Raw genomic sequence first — 14,381 nt, 5'->3', positions numbered from 1 at the left:
TCGGTAGTGCTGCGCACGTCCGTTGGCCGACGTGGCCCCGCCCGTTTTATAAATTGTTCCGCACTGGCGCAGGATGTTCAGCGCAGCCAACGGGTTAAAGGTCAAGTGTATACTATCCCACGTTTTCGGTTTTTGTCCAGTATAGTCTTTAGTGTCAGTTTGTCCCATTATCTCCATTGGATCCCTATTTATGAAATAATTTACATTTACATTGTGTGTCTGTACGCTGTCTCTTTTATAATCATGGACTGCACGGGGATTCCTTTGTTGCCCACCTATGTGATTCACAGACTATTTTTCTCCTTTTTCAAAAACAATTTAAGACTTCTGAGATCGGCTCGAATGAAGTTCAATAGCATGCTTTTGTAGCTAATGATGTGCTGCATTTTTGAATGTGTGCACAATATACACCTCTCTTTGCTGCATGTGTGTGCTTTTCTATGCCTTTGTGTGTGTGTGTGTGTGTGTGTGTGTGTATGTGTGTGTGGAGCAGATGAATTTTGACTCCACTCTTACACTCTTACACATCACCTATTTACTTTGTTTTGTGCAGATTGGCACAATCTATATTATGTGTTATCTAATATTTTAATAAACAATGGAGCTTCAAATATATTTCTGAAATGTTCCATGCTAGAATAATAGAATCATTTAATGTGTGCATACTATTGTTACTAGATATATGAATGTTTTAAGAAGTAGTTATATGTAACCATGATTTATTCCACATAATATTCATTTATATGTACTAATTGTGAATGTGCATGAAACCTTTATTCAAATGTCACCTGCACTTTAACTGCTGAGCTGACTTAGCATAACTGGAGGCCTTACGTTCCTGAGTTTCGATGTTTAAACGTTCACGTGAGAATTGTTTTGCTTGCATGTTCTCTCCTCTGCAGGTGAGGATACAAGGCTTCATTAGTTAGTGGACAGCATTGTTTAGTAAGGTATGGGAGGAAATGTTGGCAAGAAGAAGACACGTTAATGAAGTTGGAGATGAGTTCTAATGGCGGACAAAGGATGGTCAAGATCCATTTGAAGGTGTGGGAGAAGAGGTGAATGTTGCCGAATTCTGCAGAGGATGATGAAAATGTACTGGAGATGATTACCTGTGTTACCTTGAATACTTTGTGTGTTAATAGGTATTGCATTGTTAGTTAGAGGCAAAGGCCCTTAGGATTTCATGAAGTACAGACCTCTTTGCTATTCCTCTCATTGTGTGGTTCATGCTATACACTCCTTAGACTTAGAGTACTTTTACAAGAGACTCCATTACACTGATACCTGTTCCTTGCTTCCCATAGCCTAATTAGGGTTTTCCGAAGTTTAGTATAGAGTAGGGTAAAATAGATTATCTCAGCGATACTAGTTATTTAGGCAGGAGGATCGAATTCTGCAATTTAATCTTCAGATTCTCTTCCTCATTTTCTGTATCGCTGCTACCGAGTTTTTGGTGTGCTTTCTACTGTTTAGACTGAGTTTACTCAGGAGATTTGGATTCATTCTTGTGATACTATATTTTTATGATATGCTTGTTTCTGAGTCTGTAATAAACCCCTTAAACTATATTTAGTAGTCCTGGCCTTATTGTGTGACTAGTTTGTAACACAAATATTGTGATTTGGAATTCATGTTAACTCCCTCTAACCTCTCATGCATCTAATAAAAGGTCCACCGACTGAAGATAAATCAGCAAGTGTAGAGCATTCTCATGTGTGTGTCTATGTATTTGCTTGTATTCCTGCCTTTGTATGCCTCTTTGTTTGTCCCAGTACCTGTTTGCGCACCTTTGTCTATTTGTGCATCTCTGTGCTGATGATGTCTGCCTGTGTACCTTTGTATGTGCCTTGATACATACAAAAGACAGGGACGTAAATGGTGGTGGTTAAAAAGTTCTTACTTTAATTTATTGGGCTCTTCAAAATAGTGTGTTCTCTGAATGCGTTTAGTTTCATTGAAATGATTCCCTGTCATTCCTGTCAAGTTGAGTGGATGTATGGATGGAACAGAATATAAAACAGTGTGTACCTTGATAGCTCGGAGATTTTAGAGATGTGCGATGATTTTATTCTTGGTATCTTTGTAAAGGGACTTTCCCATTAAATTCGGAACTTTGCATATATGCAGTCACAGCAAAAATGGTTGAGTCGAATCTGCCCTTTGAAGGGAAACAATTAGGTTTTTTCATCACCACAACACTGCCATGCATAGAAGAGTTCCGAAAAAACTGCGGAATATTTTGTTTAAAAAACTTTTTTATTAAATTGATTTTAGGGAGTGTCCAGACGTTGGCACAGATTGAAAACTAAAGCATCCTAAGGTCACTATTTATAATTACAGTGATAAGGTTTGACATCAAAGACAGCAGTCTCATTGTCCAAAATAGTCAAGAAATTCTGCCCACACCTGGTTGAGGCAATGCTGACTCCCACGGATCAAGGGCCCGATTCACAGAACTAACAAGACAAAATCCTAAACTTACTACCATTTTGGTATTCACAGAAGGCACTTACTCATTTCGGTATTCACAGAAGTTAGGAGTCCTAACTTTAGGACTCCTAAATGCCTTCTGTGAATACCGAAAGTCTTAAAATTAGGATTTTTCTCAGTTTAGGAGTCTTAAAGTTAGTAGTCCTAACTTTACTACTACTAAATTGATAAAAATCCTAATTTTAAGACTTTCAGTATTCACAGAAGGCATTTAGGAGTCCTAAAGTTAGGAGTCCTAACTTTACTACTACTAAACTGAGAAAAATCCTAATTTTGAGACTTTCGGTATTCACAGAAGGCATTTAGGAGTCCAAAGTTAGGACTCCTAACTTCTGTGAATACTGAAATGAGTAAGTGTCTTCTGTGAATACCAAAATGAGTAAGTGCCTTCTGTGAATACGAAAATGGTAGTAAGTTTAGGATTTTGTCTTAAGTTAGTTCTGTGAATCGGGCCCTATCAGTCAAAGTCATCTTGCCGGAAGAAGTTCAGTTTAGTGTGCGCCAAACCTGAGTTTCTGGTCTTCCATAGAAATTGACATTGTGGTCATAGATAACGACCACAACCTAAGGTTGTGAACTTTAGGGCCTCTTTGCAAAGGCAAATATACATGTTTATATTTACTCATGTGTATATTTACTATTACACCCAGGTGTAACCCCACATTCTTTTGCTATTATACATAGGAGAAGATCTTTGGCACAGTGGAGGTGATCTCCGTGTGTGATTGATTGATCGATTGATTGAAAGTATAGGGACAATTATTAAAGTTTATTTTACTTTACTGTACTTTACAAAATAAGCAAATGCATAACAGAATGGTAAAATAATTTCAAATATTTATTTTTAACCTAGAACTAATATAATATGCTACAGTGCCTTAATTTACTAAACTAATAACCTAAATGTGCATGAAATATTTAAATAATTTACATAAATTGAATATATGGTCGTTTTTAAACAATAATTTTTAAATATCCTGTCCTCACCAATATTTTTATTTGTGTTTATTATTTATGAAATTTGTTAAAAGTTAAGGGCCATATGTATCATACTACCGTTTTGCGAATTCCAAATAGCGAATTTTAAGGAATCGCTATTTGGAATTCGCAAAACGGTATGTATGTACAAAATCGCTATTAAATAGCGATTCTTTACCATTCTTAATTTGCGATTAGCAAATTGCTAATCGCAAATTACCCATTCATTTCTATGGGCCAGGAGGCCCATAGGAATGAAGGTGCAATTTGCGATTAGCAATTAGCTAATTGCAAATTAGGAATTTCTTCAAGGGTGCAGGGGTGTCTCAAGAACACCCTGCTGCACCCCTAAAAAAGACATTTGGGGGCATATGGCGCACATACATGCCCTAAGGGCATGTATGGGCGTCATATGGCACCTTTTTTTTTTGGGAAAAATGCTTTTTGTAAAGAATTCGCAAATTACCACCAACTAGAAGTTGGTGGTAATTTGCGAATCCTTAATGGCATTTTTTGAATATTTTTTGTTTGATACATTGCATTTAAGGAATCGCAAAATTTGCGATTCCTTAGGTGCAATCGCAAAATAAGGAATTGCAAATTTTGCTATTCCTTATTTTGCATCAAACATGTTTGATACATACCATTTGTCAAATTAGCATTCGCAAAGGCCGAAATTCGCAGAATTTCGGCCTTTGCGAATGCTAATTAGCTTGATACATATGGCCCTAAGTCTATACATAATTTGATTCACTTTAAAAGGTAATTTATTTTTTTAAATAAAATTATATTTTACATTAGAAAATATTATATTTAAATAATAATTGCAAATAAATACTTTTATATTACAAATATGTGTATAATTTAAATGATTACGCAATTTTATTTATTTGAGTGGTATTTTATTTCAATGGCTCCATTGCTTTCTATGAGAGTGTGCTGCAATACCTGTAAGTGGCCATGCGTGGTGCTTGACCTACTCAAAGGTCTAGCAATAGTACATCAACACTTGTTTTGACAACTTTGTGGCTGTCATAACTTTAGAAGCGTAGTTTGTGAATTGCAATTTGTCCACTTTTTTTGTGAGTGTGTTTTGCACTAGTCTCTCTCTCTCCTTAGGTCCTTCCCTAATTTCCCCTCACCCCTCCTATTTAGTAGTAAGTATTCCCTATTTCCCAGCTACTCCCTCTTGTCCTACCCACATTTATTACCAACACGTGTACCAGTGGTTGTTGCGATCTCCGCCACCATGGTGGAGATCTCCACACAGACAAGATAGGAGAAGCGGAGGCAAATGTCTCAACCTGTGGTTTTGTGGACAGCGTTTTTTTAGTACGATAATAATACTACTCTAGTACTACTTTATATATTGCAAACTACAGTTTTGAATATTCCTATTTATAGTTTAGAAGATATGACATAAAAATTGAGTATGTTTTATAATGCAGAACTCTGTTTATTTTATACAGTAGGCAATCGTGTATAAATAAAGAATTAAGTTAACAAAAAGTGTAAGTCTAATAGGTGTAGGCACCCACTTTCTCCATTTACCATCCCATTTATCTACATAAAAAGGGGTTGTATATTAGATTATCGTTGACAAAAATCTAGGGATATATTCACAAAAAAGTTGGACAAGTACAGCAGACATCCGTCTCCACCAGCACATATTTTCCAACTTTTACTTTTTCACCAACATTTCTAGGAGATTGTCTGGAAGCCCCTTTCCATGCCAGGCATAGGCTCCCAGGCGTACTCCTGGGAAGGTCAGGTGCCCTTCGCAGTTGGCTCATATTCCCTCTATAATAGCAAATAGATAGTATAATAGCAAATAAATAATGTATTATATAATATAAATAAATACTACATATAAAATAAATAAAATAATATAAATAAATAATATAATGTACATAATATAATATAAATATAATAGTATAATATAATAGTATAATATAATATCAATAATAAATATCATATAAATAAATAATATAATAGCAAAGAAAGAAAGCATAACAAAGAACTTTACATGAGGGAACAGCATCCCCTGTGCAAATGCACAATTTGTTTTACTCTGGGAGAATATATTTTCCCCGTGTTGAAAGGAGGGTAGTGGGTTGTGATCCATTCCCTTATCCACATGAAAACATAGCTATGCCAACCATGTGATGGGATACATTTCTAACAGTTCCTGGTTCAAAGGGGACAAAGAGGAGTTTGTGCATGCCCTCAAATGTACATTTGCAGTCATTCGCCAACATCCAAGGCAAACCATGTCTTCCAACTCCCACATCCCTCCTTTTGAGTGAGGTTTATGAGAGCAGATATATCTGAATTCATGGCAGAGATCTCTGCAATTATAATATTAATATGTTTACCAGAAAGTCCTTTGTAAGTTACTGGCAGGCATAAAAAGAAGTTCATTTGGTGTGAAACTTACATTTACCACTAAATTGACCTTTGTGAGGACAGCATATGGTCTGACATAAATATAGTGTCCAAAATATATTTTACAAAAAATATGGCTCCATCAGGTGTAGAGTTTCTATGATTAACACCAATGGGGTGATATTTTTGTGAACCATATTTATGACTCAATATTTTGATCAGTTGATGGTATTCTCATTCTATACCATCAAAAGTTACACTATCATTTCGCAGTCAAAATATCAACTTACAGATATATTGTAACCATAGCATCGACTCCCAAAATATTGTAACCCAGACGTTATTAGTCCTAAATCTACATTCGCCTTGAGGATATTTTGGTAGTTAATATACCTTGTGGTCAATATTTCAACTGCCATTGCAGAATACATTTATCAACAGTAAGAGTGTTGGGGGGGCGTGGCCGAACAGCCACGATGGCGGACGGTCTCTGCTAGATCTCCGTGCCCGGCCGGGCTTTCTCCGTAAAATACAGACCTGCGGGGATCATCGGCCTGCCGAGAGACGCAGACCTGAGGCAGAATTCCGCCTGGAGTGCGAGACACGGAGCGGCGGCGGGGTAAAACGCTGAGAAGACTATCCCGTGGAACGCGCTGAGGCCCACGGTGCGGGGCCTTTGAAGCCGGGAGGTGGAGTGGAGCGGAGACCCGGCGGCGGTCCTACGAATCCTGGGGACCGTTTGGAGGTAGGCGCCGGACTTGATGGGCGGGACCGGCACCCGGCGGATGTTGACGACGGCTGCCTGGACCCCGCAGACACCACCGGTCGGCGGTAGAGCCGACAGAGCACGGTGAGGGGGGCGAGAGAAGACACGCCCTGTGAGCCGGCCCTGAGTCAGGTAAAGCCGCCATTTTGCGAGGACCGACCGAGGAGAAGCCCCGAGACAGCGGTCTGGCCCTCGCAGTGCAGGGACCTTCGAGGACCTCCCACGGCCCTGTCCCCCCCTCGGACCTCCTGAATTCGAAAGACCAGCCCCACTGGGGGTCGGGGGGGCACGCAAGCCGAGAGACGAGGCGGTGCTGCCTAGTAACCACGGGCTCACGCACGGGGTGGCAGCCGTGGCGGGGAGCTGCTCCCGCTTGCAGAACTCAGCCTGTACTGGTCTTTAGATGGGAGAAGCGTTGCTACGGCGCGACCTGGTGCCTGCTATAACCCCGGTGAGGAGTCGGACCCGCTACGAGGCAACCCGGTTGGAGCTGGAATATCCTGCTAGTCGGCTTTCTCCACCCAGGAGCTCGGTGTGAGATCATTGCAGCTGGTACACGGAGAGTCGGGGGCATACTGGCTGAATTGAAGGGCCCGGGTGGCCGGAACATCTCCAGGACAGAAACGTACTACGGGTCAAGCGCAACATGGTCAGGAAGGACCAGAGAAAAGTGGACGGCCCGGGGAGCCGACGGGATCCGGCCCACAGACGAGAGCTGGAGCGAGCGGAGGCGGATCTGGCCTGGTTGACCAGACAGGATCGAGCACTCAACAAACAGACAAACTGGACCTTATCCTTCAGGAGATCCGTGACTCCCGACAAGCGCTGGAACACCAATTGGGGACCCTCACCAATAACCTATCCCTCTTAAAAGCGGACCACGGCAAGCTAGCGGGCAAAGTCAAGGACCACGGGCTTGCAATCGCAGACCTTACACCCACGGTGGCTGACCACGGCAAATCTATCCAGGACATCCAAGGTCAAGTGGCTGCGCTGATGGAACGGGTTGAGGACGCAGAAGGACGCAATCGGAGAAATAATACAAGGTTAATCGGCCTGCCAGAAAAATGTGAGGAACCGCGGGCTGAAGAGTTCATGGAGCAGTGGTTCAGAGAACACGTAGCGACAGATGGACTCTCCCCATATTTCTGTGTGGAACGGGCACACAGGATTCTGACAGCACAGCCTCGGCCGGGGCGCCCTCCTCGCCCTCTCATTGTCCGTATCCTTAATTATCGTGATAGGGATGCCCTACTGAGGAAAGCCCGAGAGAGATCCACCATGCATTTTGAAAACCAGAGGGTGCCGCTCTACCCGGATTATACGAACATGGTGCAAAAACAGAGAGCCTCCTATATGGAGGTGAAGAAGAAACTGAGAAGCGCGCAACTGAAATACGCTTTGCTCTTCCCCACCCGCTTGAAAGTTATTCACGGGAAGAAATCTCACTTCTTCGAGAGCCCTGCGGACGCTGAAGAGTGGCTAGAGGTGATGGGACTGGACGGCAGTCAGGAGGCATCCCAGGAAGCGGTGGCAAGAGCGTCAGAAAGGAACTCGGGAGGTAGCCGCCACTCCTCGTCTGGATCCGGAATGGGAAACGCTGAGCGCCGCCCGTCGCGGAACCACCAGAGGGACGAACGAAGGGAGGCCATCTCACTCGCCGGCACCTTCAGGGAGGATCCGGCGAAAATAACCACAGACTCTGATGATACCACAGGACACTCAGACTCTGACAACAGCGTGCTGCTCTTTCCTACAATCACTCCTAGAACCGCGGACGACCTCATAGACAGCTAACCTGTCGGGTGACATCCCGAATCGACTCCTCTGCAGCAGTAAATGCATGGTATCGTTTTTTATTATATCTTGGCCCCGGGTACCGGACCCCGATTGGGTATCGGGGTGTGTGGGAGGTGGGTGAGAGGAACGATGAACAGACACTGACTCGCTCCCTAATGCACAACACATCCTTTGGAATTGACACTGTACTGGGTGCCTCGGGGTGTGGATCGAGTCCGCCTATTGCCAAGCATGCAAGTTCTGTGTGTAATTACATTGCACTTTCTTTTCAGCATTAAGCGCCCGGCCGGGCCACCGTTAAGCCGGTAGAGACCGGAACTGGTAACAAAATGACTACATGTGTGCTGGCTCAACCCCCCCATGGTGAAGGCACGAATATTTGGTTCTCTATGTTCCTATTGTTAAAGTTGGGCTCGGCTATGTCCTATGGCTGCGCCAAGTTTGTTTTAGAAATGTTAATAGTCTTTCTAGGTGCACTCTCCTGGGTTCAGCTCCCCGGTGTTCTCAACACACGACCACCCCCGGGAATGGTTCTACCACCCACTGATCATGGCTGAACAATCTGGAGTGTACAGGGTTACCACCTGGAATGTGCGAGGGCTGGGGGCAGTGCAGAAAAGACACAGGGTCCACTCTTACCTCCTTAGACAGCAGACACAAATCGCCTTCTTACAAGAAACACACCTCACGGTCTCGGAAGCGCAGAAGCTACGGAAGAAATGGAGAGGGACTATATACTCTACGTCATACTCAGCATTTTCTTGGGGGGCCACTATCTGGGTGCGACACGGGACACCATTTACTGCAATAGAGAGGAAAGTGGATGAGCAGGGCAGATATATCCTGGTTAAAGGGGCCCTAGATGGCAAATTGATGGTCCTGGGCTGCATTTACGCCCCAAATTACGATCAGGAACTATTCCTACAGAGGGTTGGGAGAGCACTCTCCCCATGGGCAGATATTCCCTGGGTGCTCGGAGGAGACTGGAACGCTGTGTTGGATCTGGCCCTGGATAGATCACAACCACCCCTACAGGCTGCCGGCGCTACCAAGCTTACTGACACATTCAGGGCATGGGTGGAGGGCTGGAGACATAGTGATGTATGGCGGGAGGTACATCCCACACACAAAGAATACTCCTTCTACTCCCCCGTACACGACTTGCACACATGTATCAACCGACTCCTATGCTCCCATTCGCTGGTCCCACTGATGAGTGCCCCAGAATACTTAGCAAAGACTTTCTCGGACCACAGGCCCCTCAAATGTACTATCTCCTGGGGCAGAGTCCCGACTCCAGTCCCTACATGGCGACTCAACCCCCAGCACTTGGAAGACGGTCCATTTAAAGCAACTCTCTCAGAGGCCCTGACACAGTACTGGGAGGTTAACTGGGATACTGCCTTTTCCTACTTAGTGGTCTGGGATGCGATGAAAGTGGTTGTGCGGGGAGTGGCGATTGGGAAGTTGGTGGGCGCTAGGCAAGAGATCCACCGGAAATTGTGTGAGATGGAGGATCGACTAGCGGAGCTTGAACGGGAAGCAGTGGAGGACCTGGGGAAAAAACAGGCTCTACAGGAACAGAATATTATACACGCTGAGACGTTAGAAACACTGCGCAACATAGATTACAAGGCCTATTTACAACGACAACACACGGAGGCGGACCGTTCTGGGGTGTTGCTGGCCCGCTTAATACGCGACAAGCCGGACACCCCAGTCATTACTCAAATCCGAAACCAAGGGGGGCGACTTAGTGGACACACAATCTGACATCAACCGGGCATTCCACGACCACTTACAGGCTCTGTATGCCCGAACTGGGACGGAAGATCCTACACACATAACTGATTTCATGCAGGACCTCCCCTTCCCCCATCTGACAGCAGAGGTACAAAAATCAATGGAGGGCCCCATCACTCAACACGAAATACGCGCTGCGATCACACACTGAAACAGAAACAAGACTCCGGGCATGGATGGACTCCCGGTGGAGTTCTATTAAACTTATGCCGACATATTAGTACCGGTTCTGGAACGAATTTATAGGGAGGGCTTCGAGAGGGGTCATCTGCCGCACACAACCATGCAGGCCATAGTGATTTCTATCCCTAAGCCAGATAGAGACACTCTGGAGATTGCGAATTATAGGCCTTTATCTATGCTGGCCACAGAATATAAAATCCTGAGCAAAGCTATTGCCCTACGTATCCAGCCCCATTTGACTACACTTATACACTGCGACCAGTGTGGATTCCTCCCGGGGCGCAGTACTTCCCTCAACATGAGACGCCCGCACGCAATCATGACAGCGTCACCGGCCGAGCTGGCGCGGGCGGGCTGTATCGCGTTAGACCTCAAACAAGCGTTTGATTCGCTCTCTTGGCCCTTTATGTTTAAAGCCCTGAGCCGATTTGGGTTTATAGCCTTGCTGATACGGTGGATTAGGTTGCTGTACACCGATCCCACGGCCAGGGCAAGAACCGGACGTTATGTGTCGGCTGAATACCTAGTCCACCGGGGCACCAGGCAGGGATGCCCCTTGTCCCCATTATTGTTTTTGTTGGCGTTGGAACCACTAGCCATCGCTCTCCGCCAATACGCGGAGGCGATGGGAGTACCAGTGGCGGGGACGTCCCACCTCCTATCCGTATACGCAGATGATATGTTATTGTACCTCCGAGACCTAGAAGCTGACCACATGCTTGTATATGACACCTTCCGCCGATTTGAAACAACATCGGGACTGGCCATTAACCCGGACAAATCTGTGGGATTTTACTTCCGCGAGGGGCCTTGTCCGCCCTCTCTGCCGTTTGGCACTTACATGATCCCGGTAGCCCAAACCATATAAATATCTGGGGATCCGCATATACAGGAAGTCGGAGGACCAGCTGGATGGTAAATTTTCTAGGGCCATTACTGGTCTCCGGGGTAGTATCGGCTTTTGGACCTCGCTCCCCTTGTCTGTTATGGGCCGCATTGCGATAGCAAACATGGTAATGTTACCACGTCTGCTTTACTATTTCGTGAACCTGCCCATATGCATTCCGCGCCGTACCTTTGAGTCCCTTAAATCCTTACTGATTACCCTTATATGGGGGTCGGGCAGACGCCGGATTACCTTGCGGAAATTACAACTCAGCACCTCTCAGGGGGGACTGGGTGCCCCCGACTTCCAAGGCTATTTTTACGCAAGTCAACTCCAATGGTTGTCTCACTGGCTGGCGGGGAGAAATCTCCACCAAATCGGATGGACAGCAGGCCGGCTGGATTGGGGTGACTTACACGCCTTACTGCTACCCAGGAGTAGAATTCCGCGAGAGTGCCACCCACTGCTCCGTACTGCCCTTCTATGTTGGAAGAAGGCCTTAGCTTACACGTCCACGGTCAAGCCATACGCTGATAATAATCCACTGCTGGGTATCCCGACACCACAGGGACGACTTACCAAATACGCCCTCAGGGATTGGACGGCGAATGGGATTGAGGGAGTGGGCAGTTTCTTCGGGGACGACCTATTGTTAGACCACCGCACCTTCGTGCACGTGACTGGGACCTCGGACAGACATTACATGTTACATGCCACTGTCTCTCATTACATCAGGACGACTTGGGCGCCACAACACATCCACCCACAGCAACACAAACTAGTACACCTGGTACACCACATGGGGGACGGTGGTCACTTGGTAAGATGGCTGTACACCGGGATTAGGAGTCATGCTGCACTCTCCCTTGACACACTGCGGGAGACCTGGTCACGGGATACAGGGGAGGAATTTACAGATACGACTTGGCGGCTGGCCCTGGAACATCCAAGGAGGGTCTCCAGAAATGTGAAATTTAAATACATTCAGGCCATGATTCTTCACAGGGCATACCTCACCCCGGTGAGGATCCACAAGATGTTCCCCATGCCTCCCACCAGTGCCCACGATGTGGGGCAGACGAGGCAGACTTCCTCCATATGCTTTGGTCGTGCCCACGGTTGAGCGGGTACTGGGGCGAGGTGTGCCAGACGCTACGAGAGGTGTGTCAGATACAAGTGAGGGAGTGTGCACTGTACTGCCTGGCAGGAAGGAGGAAGAAGGTGGGAGGCGAAAAATTCCGATGGCACTGGACTGGGAGGTCATGCTATTAGAATTGGATGGTATGGACCGGCCCTTGTCCCAGGACAACTGAACGCACTGTGGCCCTGAGAGAATATTGTAGAATGTATTGGGCCCTGAGGCGGGACGAGGTGGTTGAAAGAGCTTCTATTTCATAATCCTGATCTGGAGGACGAAGCGCTGCTCTTTATATGCAGACTGGGAGAAAATTGAAAAGCGTGATGTATTGCATATCTGCTGTAAATACTGTACACAACTGTGATGAATATACATTCACGAATAAAGTTCTTTAAAAAAAAAAAGACGTAAGAGTGTCAAGTAATAACTCGTGAACCTCAGAGATGGATGTTGCCTGGCTATGTGGAAAAAGTCTACATGCAATGGCATTGTAATGCCATGTATTTGGAGATACTTAAAGAATTAATTGAGTGGTATTTGATGTTGGACTTGTCAGTTGGTAAAAGTCTTCAGTAGATCAATTAGAAATAATTTTGACATAAACGCTAGCATTTTATTTTTGGAGTGTTTATAGTCCTCATTTGAAACGATTGGCAGAAGTACATCATTCCCTGATTGCGCCATCAACCACGTATTTTAGGTACTTTAAAGTTCCTAAGAATAACATTGGAAATTGGGTAATTCCCAACAAATTTGTAATAAAAATAAATAGAAAAACATTATGCCTCAAGAGTTTTCAATATGCCCAAATAAATGCTGAAATTACCAAGTTAAGATGCTTGAAAAATGTAGCGGGACATCTAGCAGCGATTCCCCAGTTCTTGAATATTTGGTACCATTGCTATTATGGACAAATTTGTTAGGCTAAGTAGCATAGCTGCAAATGCCTTCATCTCTTGGGTATCATGCATTCTTGTAGCAGTCGATCATAGTGTGCTTTGAACATTGTGTTAGATTCCTGACATAAAGTGATGCCTATATATCTTGCTTGGGGATTACTGCAGGGAAATGTGATAGTTTGATTGTGAGGTAGGGGTATTTGTTTTTATGAGAGTTTATTAGGTAACCTGAGACTTCTTCATATATAGCTACTTTTCTTCCGTTGGGAGTACTGAACAGCCTGGACTTGGCGTGCAGATTGGAACATCAACTACATGAGGTAACATGTTTATTTCACATCCTGCATGTTCAACATGGGTTTTCTGATGTGCTAAAGTGATTGATTGAATAAATGGTTCCATATATAACTGGTAACTGGACACCATGTTTGCATACACAAGTAGTGCCAAAAATTGCTTAATCTGATTGGTTGATGTAAATACATGTGAGAGAGTTCATCTGTACAACATTGATGAAGTAAGTGAAATGGGTAAGGATCTTCATAGCTCTCATTAACAGCCATAGGTATGGCCACTCAACCTGGTTAATTGCTTTCTACGCTTTGAGGCTCGTTTATGCCAGAAGAGTGTATCAGCCAGATTCATCATTGTCCCGTTTTGCGAGTCCTTAATAGCGATTATTAAGGAATCGCTATTAAGGACTTGCAAAACGGGATTCATGTAGGAATTGCACAAAAAATTGCGATTCCTACATCTTCCTTATTTGCGATTAGCAATTTGCTAATCGCAAATAAGGATGCAATTTCAAGGATGCTTGGGGTGTCCAAAGGACACCCTGTAGCACCCCTGAAAAGCAAATGTACACAGGTGTTGCGCACACACACATGTCCAAAGGACATGCGTGTGTGTAACATACAACTTAGATAAATGCACTAAAGTGCATTTTTCAAATTTTTCGCTATTTACCACGAAGTCAGACTTTGTGGTAAATAGCGGCCAAAAATTGTGAATTCGCAATTTAAAAAAGGTGAATGAAATGCATTTAAGGAA

This window comes from Lissotriton helveticus, chromosome 5_1, assembly GCF_964261635.1.
Source record: "Lissotriton helveticus chromosome 5_1, aLisHel1.1, whole genome shotgun sequence".
Taxonomy (NCBI): domain Eukaryota; kingdom Metazoa; phylum Chordata; class Amphibia; order Caudata; family Salamandridae; genus Lissotriton; species Lissotriton helveticus.
The sequence above is the reverse complement of the archived record's forward strand: the minus strand, read 5'-3'. Positions refer to the sequence as shown.